Raw genomic sequence first — 12,667 nt, forward strand, 5'->3', positions numbered from 1 at the left:
TTAAGACCAGGCCCGGAATTTCGTAATTTTAGGGGCAAGGCCACTTGGCCTTTTGAATTGTGATTTTTTTAAGGGCACAAAGGCCAAAAGCCAGGGCACCAAGGCCATAAATGAAAACATTTTTTCTAGCAGTAAAATTGAAATGTAACCAGTCTCCATCAGGCTGGCAGGTGTTAATTCAGAGCAAATGAAGTGCAAAATACAAGACAGTGTGAAGGGTAGTGTGATGTTTGTGCTAGAAAAAAAGAGGACATGTTTTTGGCTGGGGGGTTTTGGGGTCCTCCCCCAAGAAAACTTGTGTTTCTTAGATGCAATTTCGTGAATTTGAATGCATTTTATAAATTAGGCATCGGCGAGGGCATCAAGGCCACTGTGGCCTTTTGGCAGATATTTTTTTCAAGGGCATAAGGCCAAAGTGGGAGGGCACACACAATTCCTGCCCTGGTTAAGACTGAAAATGGTCTTCTCCATTACACCTACTTTATCTTCTAACAAAGCTGTATGGTCCAAATATGCCCTGTTTTAGAGATTTTGCTATGTCAGATTTGCAGTAACTACAATACCCAAGCTAACATCAAGGCTTTGAAGGCATTTTTCTCAGTTTCAATGTTGTCGAAGTTACTGCACTTTGTCTTTGTAGGGCAGAATAGACCTATTGCAAATAATAATCAATTAATTAATTAATAAATAAGTAAACCTTCATATACTCCAAAGAAAAGCAGGAAAAAGTGAAAATTGTTGAATGTCCTGGACCTGCAGCAATGGGCTCTAGTGGTTATGGTTATATCTGTGGTGGAGGAGTAGGTCTGTTACACATTCGCTCATCAGTCCTCAAACCGTTTTATCCAGCTGATGCAGTGCAGCACATTTGTCAGAGTGTAATTCTTGGTTTTCCAAAATACAAAGACACAGACACCAACCCCTGGGTCCACTCATTTTGCACAGCTCTGTCAGGACAGCCCTCCACACACAAAGCAAGTGTTTGTGAAGCTGCGTGGGTAGCATTGCTGGCAGAGGCTCCACAGTATTTTGTCGAGCTGGCTGAGTGTGTGTGTGTGTGTGTGTGTGTGTGTGTGTGTGTGTGTGTGTGTGTGTGTGTGTGTGTGTGTGTGTGTGTGTGTGTTTGCGTGTGTGGCAGAGAGAGAGAGGGTGTGTGTATGTGTTTGTACCTCTGTGTGTGTGTGTGTGTGTGTGTGTGTGTGTGTGTGTGTGTGTGTGTGTGTGTGTGTGTGTGTGTGTGTGTGTGTGTGTGTGTGTGTGTGTGTGTGTGTGTGTGTGTGTGTGTGTCAGAGAGAGAGGGGGGGTGTATGTGTTTGCACCTCTGTGTGTGTGTGTGTGTGTGTGTGTGTGTGTGTGTGTGTGTGTGCGCGCGTGTGTGTTTGTGCATGTGTGTATAAGAGTAGGAGGCAAATCGCATTAGCCTGCTCTCCGGCAGGCCTCTGGGGCCCACTAATGAGAGTGCTAGTGTGACGGACACAAATGGACCTGAGCTAAATGTGTAATTAATGACTTCTGGGAAGAGCTGAGATGGAGGGGTCATGGAGACAACAGAGCAGAGAGCAAGAGAGAGAGAGAGAGAGAGAGAGAGAGAGAGAGAGAGAGAGAGAGAGGCCCCAATGAGGAATAGCCAGATTAATGAACGCAGACACAGAAATAAATAGACAACTCAGAAAAATACAGAAGCAGCTCTGTTTCATAAAGGTCTCTTGCTGTTTCTGCCACAACAACACTTGTACACCCTGCACAGGACCCCTCGAGGGCACCCCTCCCAACACACCTAACTTGAAGTGCAGACTTGGATGTCTTTTGCATCTCTAAGTTTAATACGAACCTATATAATTCAAAATATATATTTAAAAGGGTGCATGGGTAGGGGGGCAATGTGGCGCAGCACGCTAAGCCCCCCACATTTGGGCTTGCATGCCCACAGGGACCCCGGTTCAAGCCCGGCCGGGGTCATTTCCCGATCCCACCCCGTCTCTCTGTCCCACTCACCATCTCAGACTGTCAAATAAAGGCATAAAAAGCCCCTAAAATATATATAAAAGGATGCTTGGGGAATGCATGACCAATGCCCATCTTCAAAGAAATCGAATGTTCTCGCTATACTGCCCTACAAAGGCAAAGTGCAGTAACTACATATTTTGGCAAAATCGAGTTCAAACGAGGTCCAAATGTGCCCCTTTTTAGAGATATTACTATGTCAAATTTGCTATGTCTGAGGCTTTGAAGGCATTTTTCTCTATTTCAATGTTGGCATACTTACTGCACTTTGCCTTTGTAGGGCAGTACAGAAGTCACCAGTGGTGCTCCTTGGCTAAGACATCGTCCACGATAGGATCAGGGGGTCAAATGACTAGCATCAGTCACATGACTTGTATATAAACCTCATAGGAAAACCCTTATGTGAGGCAAATTAAAGGGTGGTCAACAATAACTTGCAGTTCTTGCTTGCTGTTCCTCTTACTAACAAACTTTTTTTTTTTTTTTTACTTCTCTCCCCTTCATAGATAGTGACCCTTGATCTTGACACATGGGCTGGGATACCCTCTTGATGAAGATGAGACCATGGGCTGATGTGCACACCGGTCCTTGGAGTGGCATGCAATGCTGTGGCGAGTGGAAGTGGTGGCAGTGCATTGAGTGGCCAACAGAGGGCACTGCAGGATAAGGGATGACAGACAGGTCGCGAGCACCAGTGAGAGAGAGAGAGTGTGTGTGTGTGTGTGTGTGTGTGTGTGTGTGTGTGTGTGTGTTAGAGAGAGAGAGAGAGAGAGAGAGAGAGAGAGAGAGAGAGAGAGAGAGAGAGAGAGAGAGACAGAGAGACAGAGAGACAGAGAGACATGAAAGAGAGGGTGTTTGTGTGTTAGTGTGTGTGCATGTGCATGTGCATGTGCGTGTGCGTGAGCGTGAGCATGGGCACACACAACAACTTGAGAGGCTGGAAGATGAGTCTGAGAAGGGGATGCATAGGCTACCAGAAAGTGGAGCGGTGGAGAAAAATAAAGAGAGAGAAAGAAGGAAGAAAGTGAGGACTGGAGGCCGACGAGGATGCTCATTTTCGTTTATGCAGATGTGGACAGAATATAAGGATGTGTGAATACCAGATCCTATCAGAGCTAAACATAAACAGCCGATAACATCAGAAGCCCAGACTTCAGAGGAGAGAACAAAGAGGAGAAGATTAGCCAGAGGTGGCCTAGTGCAGATGAAAACACTTAAAACGAGTGGCAGGTAAGATACGCTAGTAACTTAAAAGCAAACTATTGATAGGGGCATTTCAGAGAATTCAAGCACTGGGAAAGTGAGTGCTGGGAAAGTGAAATGGAGAAAATTAATTCAGAAGTAGACAGGAAGGAGAGAGAGAGGGGAGAGAGAGAGAGAGAGAGAGAGAGAGAGAGAGAGAGAGAGAGAGAGAGAGAGAGAGAGAGAGAGAATGAGTGAGGGCTAGCCCTGCTAATATGTTTATCGAGTGCATACAAGCTTATTAGAACGGCCAGATATTTATGGCAAGCCCCTTCCGGACGACAGATAAATGGCTATTTCCCCCAAACCAATTCTGGCCTTGTCTTGCCTGCATGCGCTCGCTCGTGTTGTGCTGGAAGAAACCCCCTCCAAATAGATTTGCCATCCCTGGGCGCGGTGGATTTGTGCACGAAATGCCATAAACCACGCCACCAGTGGATACGAGCGCTGGCCGGGAGCATGGCGTTGGTAAAGCTGCAGCGTCCTTGCACATTTCCAATGGCGGAACAATTGCACACAGGGCCCAAGGGCAAAACACAGATGGGGCCCCCCATACGGCCTGCCATGGTCACAATAGGGCCCCCACCACCAATACAGGACGGCCCTGGGCCCAGAGGCAAATGCCCCACTAGCCCCCCCATAGCTTCGCCCCTGCAGATTTCACATCTTGCAAGCCAAACATTTCATTACCTCCTCAGATCCTTCCTCTGAATCCCATGATTCCTCCTCCTATATCTATCACGGTGTACTTCTATACTCCTCGCCTCGTCTTCCTTTGGGTCTACTTCTGCTGTGAGGCGAGCTCAGGAGATTTTTCAGCTTTCATACTTTTACTCACTTTGTGCTTTGTGCTGCCTCTGCATCTCCTTTTGTCTAACTCATTCCATTTTATTCTCTTTGTGCTATGTTTAGGATCAGACTCAGACAGCCTTATCATCATGCATACATGGATATCCTGTGCACACCTATAGGCTACTTCCAGTGACACACTGTGTCTAGTTGGTCTGGCCAGGCCGGGCTTGCTATCTCTTTATTTTCAAATTGCCCTTGAATTTGGCATGCAATGAAAATGGATAATTTTCATCCCTACAATAGAGAGGTAGGTTTATAGTGAGACACAGTCCCTCTGTCGTTTGCCCCAAAAGCAGCTTATGACAAAGGAAATAATGGTCTGAATTGAAGCCTGAACCAGTAGCATACAGAGGCATTTGATAGACACAGGTAGGTTATATTACATTACATTACATTACATTACATTACATGGTTTCATTGCAAAACGGTGTATCCACCATTTTTTGCACTTAAGCATTTTATTATTGGAAAAGACTGTTCAGAGGTCCTATCACCTTTGTGTGAATTCTTGCCATTCAAATATTTTGGGAACATACTTTTTAAACCTATGTAAAATGCATTTCGCAATGCAATTCAATGGAATGCCCAATACAAAATATCAATTTCCCGACATTCTACAAAATGATGATACACCGTTTTGCAAATAAACCCTTCAAGTGCAGATGCAAAGAAGGGTTAGTTAGTTTTTTAAAAAAGTGTAAAGTTAAGTAGAGTACACACACACATACACATCATGTCAAGAGTCTGGTCTGGGACTAGGGAAGCTCAAACATTTGTGTAGTAGATAGTCAAGAAAGAGGAGAGTCTTTATGGTTTTAGGTTAGAGTCTTTAGGTTACCTGCCCTCCGATGAGGCCCAGGATACTAACCAAACTCTAAACAGATGTGGGTCCGCCTTATTATCTGCCTGATTATCATCGATGTTCAAATCTCTTCGAGACTTGGTCTGACCAAGAGCATCACAATTAACATTTCCCAAACGACATGGTTGACCCACCTCCCTTGGTTTACTTATGGTTGTTTGCTTCCCGACATAGTGAAAGGAGCTCCCGTATTTCCGGGAACTCAGAAAGTACTTGCATTGCTCTTGCCCTGACTAGTTGTAACGCCGAAGGTGTTGCGTCGCTAGGAGGGCGCGGCCTGGCTAGGTCCGCCTTGCTCCACATATCCATCTGGGAAGGCTGGTATTGGTACTTCAGAAGGTGGACCTTTATCCAGGCGGGAGAAGAGCAGAGACATTCTTGCCAACAAAGAACACCTTCAAAAAATATTCTCTGTTCATCTTTTAAAGAATGACTAATTAATGTAGATCCGACAACAGTTGTAATCATCGCAAGCCACCTTTCGGCGCATTCATGATGATGTATGCAGAAGCGGTCTGCGTAGTATGAGTCAGTTTGTGATGATGGGGAAAAAAGAATAAATGAATAAAGAAAGCTCAGGCGCTAGGGGTCAGCGGCCTGGTTCTCTGACCATTTGTTGAGCAGTGGTTGGTCTCCCTACCTGTATTGTTTTGGTGTCACTGTTCTAAGTGCAGAACACTGTCCAGATCTCTAAGCCATTGCTGGAACTGGTTTGAAAATTCTAACCAGAATGCAATGAAATGGCCAAGTGTGCATGTGGGCTGCGCAGACGGCTTCTGCATCCACTGTCACGAATGCACCCATTGGAAGACACAGAGACGTCTCTGTCATGCCACATCTATGAAAATCCTGATTGTCCCACTCACTTTGTTTGCTACCTTTAAGTCCAGATGGATGTGTGGAGCTCTGTGAAATGTCATGTGAAGCTTTTTGAAACTGCATCCATCTGATGAAAGTCAGGTTACCAGGCAGATGAAAGGCAGGCTACATTTGCACCTCTGCTTTCCTCAGGGCTCTGGGCAAAGGTGAATCTAGATGTTATTGAGCTGAGTCCCGAAAATAAAAAAAAGATTCTTTGCTTTTTTCCCCAGCTCTCTGAAGCCTAAAGCCTGGACGCTTGGCCTTTCACATGTGCCCCACTCTTCCAGGTCCCTTCAGTCTCTTGCCTAATCTGATCATCCCTCATTCTCTCACTCATTCGCTCAGCTTCTTGGTGCCATCTGAACAGGAGAGACACAGCAAAGCACATATTCTTTGAACAGCAAGCGTCTATGACTGTTACAGATGCAAGGTCATCTCTGTATTACCTTTTTCTGGCGCCACTAGAAGGAATGACTGTCCACATCGATGTCGCGGCAGATGAATGCAACAGGCATTCTTTAGCTTTAAGCAGACAAGCGAGCACCAAATGTCCTGTCCATGAAAGTTGTACGATTTTTCCGTCATTAAAGTGAATAACTCTGTGTTTGACTCGTGTGCGTGTGTGTCTCCACAAAACATCATTTCAGAGGTTGCTGACGCTTGGTTGAATCAGAGGGCTTTGATCAAAGTGGCAACAATAAAGCTGGAGGAAGCAGAAAGCAGGGAGCACAATTCTAGTAAACTTCATGTCATGGATGATTAATTAGCTGTGTGTGTGTGTGTGTGCGTGTGTGTGTGTGTCATGGTGGGTGGGTGTCTTTTTTTCTCTCCTCCATTTCAGATGGGTGAACCGTTGAGATATATGGCAGTCTTCACTGAGCCACCTACTCACTTGTGTGAAGCCTTTAACACACACACACACATGCACACACGCGCGCACACACACACACACACACACACACACACACACACACACACACACACACACACACACACACACACACACACACACACACACACACACACACACACACACACACACACAGGCACAGGCACACTGGCATGCACATACACACACACAGGCACTCTCACACTTCCACTGCTACTGTCTTCTAGCCAGTGGATGGCCAGACAAAGCGGGCGGTGAACCAATACACTCACTGTGTGCCTTTTCTCAACAATGCAGCCTCAGGAGTGACAACGAGCTGCCCGCTTTCTCTCTGGCGACAAAGAGACTTCTGGTCCATCCATGATAGGGCAGCTTCATCCAGAGCCTTCCCCTGAAAAGTGAGACTGCGGACAGGCACAAAGAGGCAGCGAGGATCCTTTATCGCATCATGACGATGGAGGAAATGGAGAGGCCCAGTTTTCAGGAGTCAGGTGTACATTGTGCTCTGGAACTGTCTCTAGCACAGATATGTTTGAAGGAGTGACACACTCCTCACTGACCCGAAAAAGTTTCTTCAACCAAGGATGAAAATACTGTATGTAGAGAGGCCACGTCTGTGTTGTCTGACAAGGTGAGAGGTCTGAGGAGAGGGAATCGTGTTCTTCACATCAGCATGGACATTCAAATTAGTCAATTCAAATACATAATCAAATCAAGATCAATTGAGAATAATCAAGTCAGTATAAGTCTGGTAAGTAAAGTAGTTTTTTCAACCTAAAATCACCAATTAGGCGTACCATCTTCAACTGCAGTGTAATCATTTGAAAGAGAGTTAAAAGAAATTTTAGAGTGAACGACTTCTCTTTCAGGAGGTAAGACCTACAGGCATATACAGCCTCTTCTTCAGTCTTCTTTTTAGATGTTCACTGTGTTCCAATTGTGGTACAGCCCTCTCAATTAGCTTTGATCCGCAATTGCCAGTCGATTTTTAACACCAGGGTGTGACTTAAACCAGATTTCCTACTCAGTAGTCCTCAGAAATTGAAAATACTGTTCTCTTCTCCTCCAATAATCCTAGATACTTGAAGGCATTAAAAGATGGCTGCCAAGTGTATAGACTTGTTTATGAAGGATATCATGTTAATATAATGGGAAGAACATAGACTTCCCTTACTATATGAGGACGAGATGATGATGTTCTCACTGGAACACGTTTGTTCCCAAAAACCTGCAAAGAGCCGATCAGAAGTTGTCGTTACTACTCATCAGACATGTGCCTTACAGTGTCTAGTTGCAAAAATACAAAAATATGGCAAATTTTCCATTAAATGAAGCAATTTCCTGAGAAATGAAGGGAAGGTTTAGACTAGCAGAAAATGTCGCCTGTGTGAGTCATGTAATCACTTGAAGGCCTAATCAACAGCTCAAATCAATGGACATTCAGCCGAGTAGACTACAGTGCCATCCAGTTTGCCTCTAATCTTCTGTGTACTTTTCAAAAGGGCAAGATAAAATTTAACATTTTTAACTGATCTGACGTTCTCTTCAAACTTTTTTTTTTTTATTATTATTCCTACTTTTGATTGGGGTTGAGAGTTTATTTTCTTTCACACCATACTGATCCCAGAGCCTCACACACATATCAGCTTCAATTCCTTGTAGCAAAGCTGATATTTGGTAAAGGAAATGTGTCACCCAGCTGTGTGAAAGAAGCCAGCATTGAGTAGGTGAGCGCGGCATCCTCAATGAAAAGTCTGGGCCAGAACGACTGATGGAGGGGGTACTGTGTCATTCGGGAGGGCTGTCTGTCTGCAGAGGCAGGATAGGAGGAGTGATTTCCCTGACATCAAAGCCACTCTGCCCAGGCATCTGAAGTCAGGACCTCCCTACGTCTCCCTCCTGCCCGCACCTCCAGAGCCCAGGCGACGGAAGATAGAGTTAACAGCTCGTCAGTTACCCAGCCCGCGAGGGGCGAACGCTGGAATATTAATGGCATTTTTCATTTCAAATCAGACGGGGATCTAACACCTCCTCCTCCCTCCTCTCCATTCAAAGCAGGTCATTTGATTTAGTTAAATGGCTGTGAAAAAATCCATCACTTTCTTCTTTCTTCTGTCCCCCAACACATCTTTTAGAGCTTAAGAACACCCCCACCCCCATCCCCACACCATCACCACCAGCACCACCGCGGCCAACCTGCCCTCTTCTATTTCTCCTTTTTTCACTCTCAAAGAAGGGGATGAGATGTAAGTGCAAATGAACACGGGATAAAAGAGGCGGGTGCCTGGAGGTGTGGAGGATTAAAAGCAGCCTCTCTCTCTCTCTCTCTCAGTAGAGAGGAGGAGGAGGAGGAGGAGGAAGATGAAGAGGAGGAGGAGGAGGAGGAGAGTGGGAGAAGTTTCATGAGCAGTTTTTTTTCCCCCGAGTCCCTCGGCAGACCGGCTGTGCATGGCAGCGGTGTGCTGGTACTGCTGTTACAGCTGCTGTAGCGGCTATAGCGAGCCAATGGGCTTCTGTCGGGCTGGTTGGCGGCGGGGGAGGTGGGCGAGGAGATGGTTTGCACCTTCACCACCAGCAGCACCAGCAGCACGCCTTGGAGAAATCAAAAATAACACAGAGCAGAGTGCTGAAGCAGCTGCTTGCCCCAAACAGATGGGCAGGTGTGTGCGTGTGCGTGTGTGTGCGTGTTTGTGTGTGTGCGTGCATGTGTGTGTGTGCGTGTGTGCGTGCGTGTGTGCGTGCGTGCGTGTGTGTGTATACTTGTGTGCGTGCTTGTATGTGAGAAGAGGTCTTTGGAGGCAGGTGTGGAAAATTTGGCTGTGAGTAGTATAGTAGGCCTGGTATTTATATCCGTGTTGAGTGTCATGTGTTGTAAGTCTTTTTGTGGTCTACAAGAGACAGAAGTCAAGTCTGCCACAGAGGCATGTAAGAGTGGAAAATAGAAAAGGCAAATGTCAAAACAACACACAAAACAAATACACACTGAAAAATGCGGATATTATGTCCATGGGTATCGACTTCAGATTACTATTATAGAACGAGATATATCTCTGAGGAACACAGATTAACACAAACACTGTTGCAGGTGCAGATCATTAGTTTTCTGATTGAGGTACTTACCACATACATACTTATGGGATTCACCCTGCCACCGGTCACAGCACCCACCTATGGGGTGGCATACAGAAATGCAACAAGGCAACCCGGTAACACTTCCAAATAAGGGGCCATAATTAACAGTAAAGTAGCTACAACCTAATACTTAAGTAAGGGTTAATAATCATTACTTAATGCCACATTAGACACATATTAATTGTTATTAATGCATATGTTGAACATTAGTAAGCAGTTACTTAACTATTAGATAACTATTACCTTGTGTTACAAGTTAATAGCATATTATTATTTAACTAATAGATAAGTAAGGGCACAGTTAATAGTTAAGTAGCTATCAGGTCATACTTAACTAAGGACAAAAATTAACACTTACTTAATACAAAAGCAACTCATAACTAATGGTTATATAATACATAGATATTGGGTTTTGGGACCCTTATATTAGAGTTGGCTGAGGATAACTAATGGTTAATTAATAGATAGATATTGGTGTTTGGGACCCTTATATTAGAGTTGGCTGCGGATAACTAACGGTTAATTAATCGATAGATATTGGTGTTTGGGACCCTTATAATAGAGTTGGCTGAGCATACCTAATAGTTAAGTAATTAATCTACTGTGACATCTAGTTTTCACTCGTTCAAATCACTGTAATAGTGGCAACAGGAGCCATTATATTGCAAGGATTGGACGTACACTTCTCAATGATGGTGGGATGATGAGATGTAATTTTTTCATGTACCACTTATTAAATTTAATGGTAAAAACCCTACAATAAATGCAGAACATTATGAAGAGTAACAGTTTTGAAGCGAAACTAAACCATTCCTTTGTGATAATTAGGTTAATGTTTGAGAATATTAGCTCCAAGAAGAGCAGTGCATGATGGGTACGCAATCTATAGACAACAATAATTCGGTATTATTTAATCATTAGATATGCCTTACTTTTGTATTAAGTAAGTGTTAATTAAGGTCCTTAGTTAAATATGACCTAATAGCTACTTAACTATTAACTGTACCCTTACTTATCTATTAGTTAAATAATGATATGCTATTAACTTGAGACACATGGTAAGGGGCCATATATATAATTATAATTAACATAATTAACAGCAAATTAGCTATAACCTAATACTTTAGTAACAGTTAATAATCACTACTTAATGCCACATTAGACACATATAAATTGTTATTAATTCACATGTTAAACATTTGTAAGCAGTTACTTAACTATTAGATAACTATTACCATGTGTCTCAAGTTCATAATTGTTTAACTAATAGATAAGTAAGGGTACAGTTAATAGTTAAGTAGCTATTAGGTCATACTTAACTAAAGACCTTAATAGTTATCTAATAGTTAAGTAACTGCTTACTAATGTTCAACATATGCATTAATAACAATTAATATGTGTCTAATGTGGCATTAAATAATGATTATTAACCCTTACTTAAGTATTAGGTTGTAGCTACTTTACTGTTAATTATGGCCCCTTATTTGGAAGTGTTACCGGCAACCCACATACATCACAGCGGAAGTGTGTGTTTTCCATCTCTACATTTTCTTTACCTGTGTGTGTGTGTGTGTGTGTGTGTGTGTGTGTGTGTGTGTGTGTGTGTGTGTGTGTGTGTGTGTGTGTGTGTGTGTGTGTGTGTGTGTGTGTGTGTGTGTGTGTGTGCACGTGCGTGTGTGTGTGTGTGTGTGTGTGTATGGGCACGCGCGCGCATGTGTGCGGGTATACAGTTTGTTTGCACACCCTTACGCGTGTGTGCATGTGCCATGTGTGTAAGATGTGAGATAAATAGCGAGGGTTCCCTGGTCCCTGTAATGGATTTATGTGCTGCAATAAGGAGTGGTGAAAAGCGTAGGCCGGGGATAGAGGGGATGGAGGGGGGTGCTCTTGTCCGCCTTGCTCTGCAGAAAAAGCAATAATCCATCTCGGTTTTTATTACAAGATGGATTCGCCATTACTGCCACCACTCCCCGCAGCTTCCTAATCAGGTGCTGCCCCCCAGCCCACCCACACACCCCCCCATCCCCTGCCAGCAATTAAGACAGTAAAGAAAGAAGAGTGTTTGTGTGTGTTAGTGTGTGTGTGTGTGTGTGTGTGTGTGTGTGTGTGTGTGAGAGAGAGAGAGAGAGAGAGAGAGAGAGAGAGAGAGAGAGAGAGAGAGAGAGAGAGAGAGAGAGAGAGAGAGAGAGAAAGAGAGCGAGAGAGAGAGAGAGAGAGAGAGAGATTCAAAGCTCGTTTATTTAACCATCTGTGCGTCATCTTACAAACAAATCATCCTTCACTTACAATCCAATGTGAGTGGTATCCCCCCCCACCCCCCCAATTACACATTTAAAACCACCACCCCATTCGCAGCTTTGTGACACAACAAGCCCCCCACTCCCCATACAGCCATAAAAGAGTCCATCTCCTCAATAAGTCTGCCATACGCACACTCAATTTTGACCCGCGCTGCCACCATTCCTTGGCAGACTTCAAGTGGATCACAGGACCCCACCCCCAGCAACTTGCTTTTCCGTGTTTTCCAGATGGCTAACTTGGCAGACCCCAGCAGAAAATTAATTAGGCACACCTCATTTTTTCTCTTCACACTGTACCCAAGCCCACTGATAAACAGTTCCTGTGAAAAGACCACCCCAATTTTTAAAAACCACAATTTGAGACACTCAAAAAGTTCCCCAAGCCTTTCACATGTTAAAAAAAGGTGTACAACAGTCTCCTCCCTCCCACAAAACAAACAGTTCTCCCCTACTGCTGGATCAAGCCGTGCTACATGTCTATTTGTTGCAATCGCCCAATGGATAAGCCGCCACTGCAGGTCGGCC

The sequence above is a fragment of the Engraulis encrasicolus genome, chromosome 22, assembly GCF_034702125.1.
Source record: "Engraulis encrasicolus isolate BLACKSEA-1 chromosome 22, IST_EnEncr_1.0, whole genome shotgun sequence".
Lineage (NCBI taxonomy): Eukaryota > Metazoa > Chordata > Actinopteri > Clupeiformes > Engraulidae > Engraulis > Engraulis encrasicolus.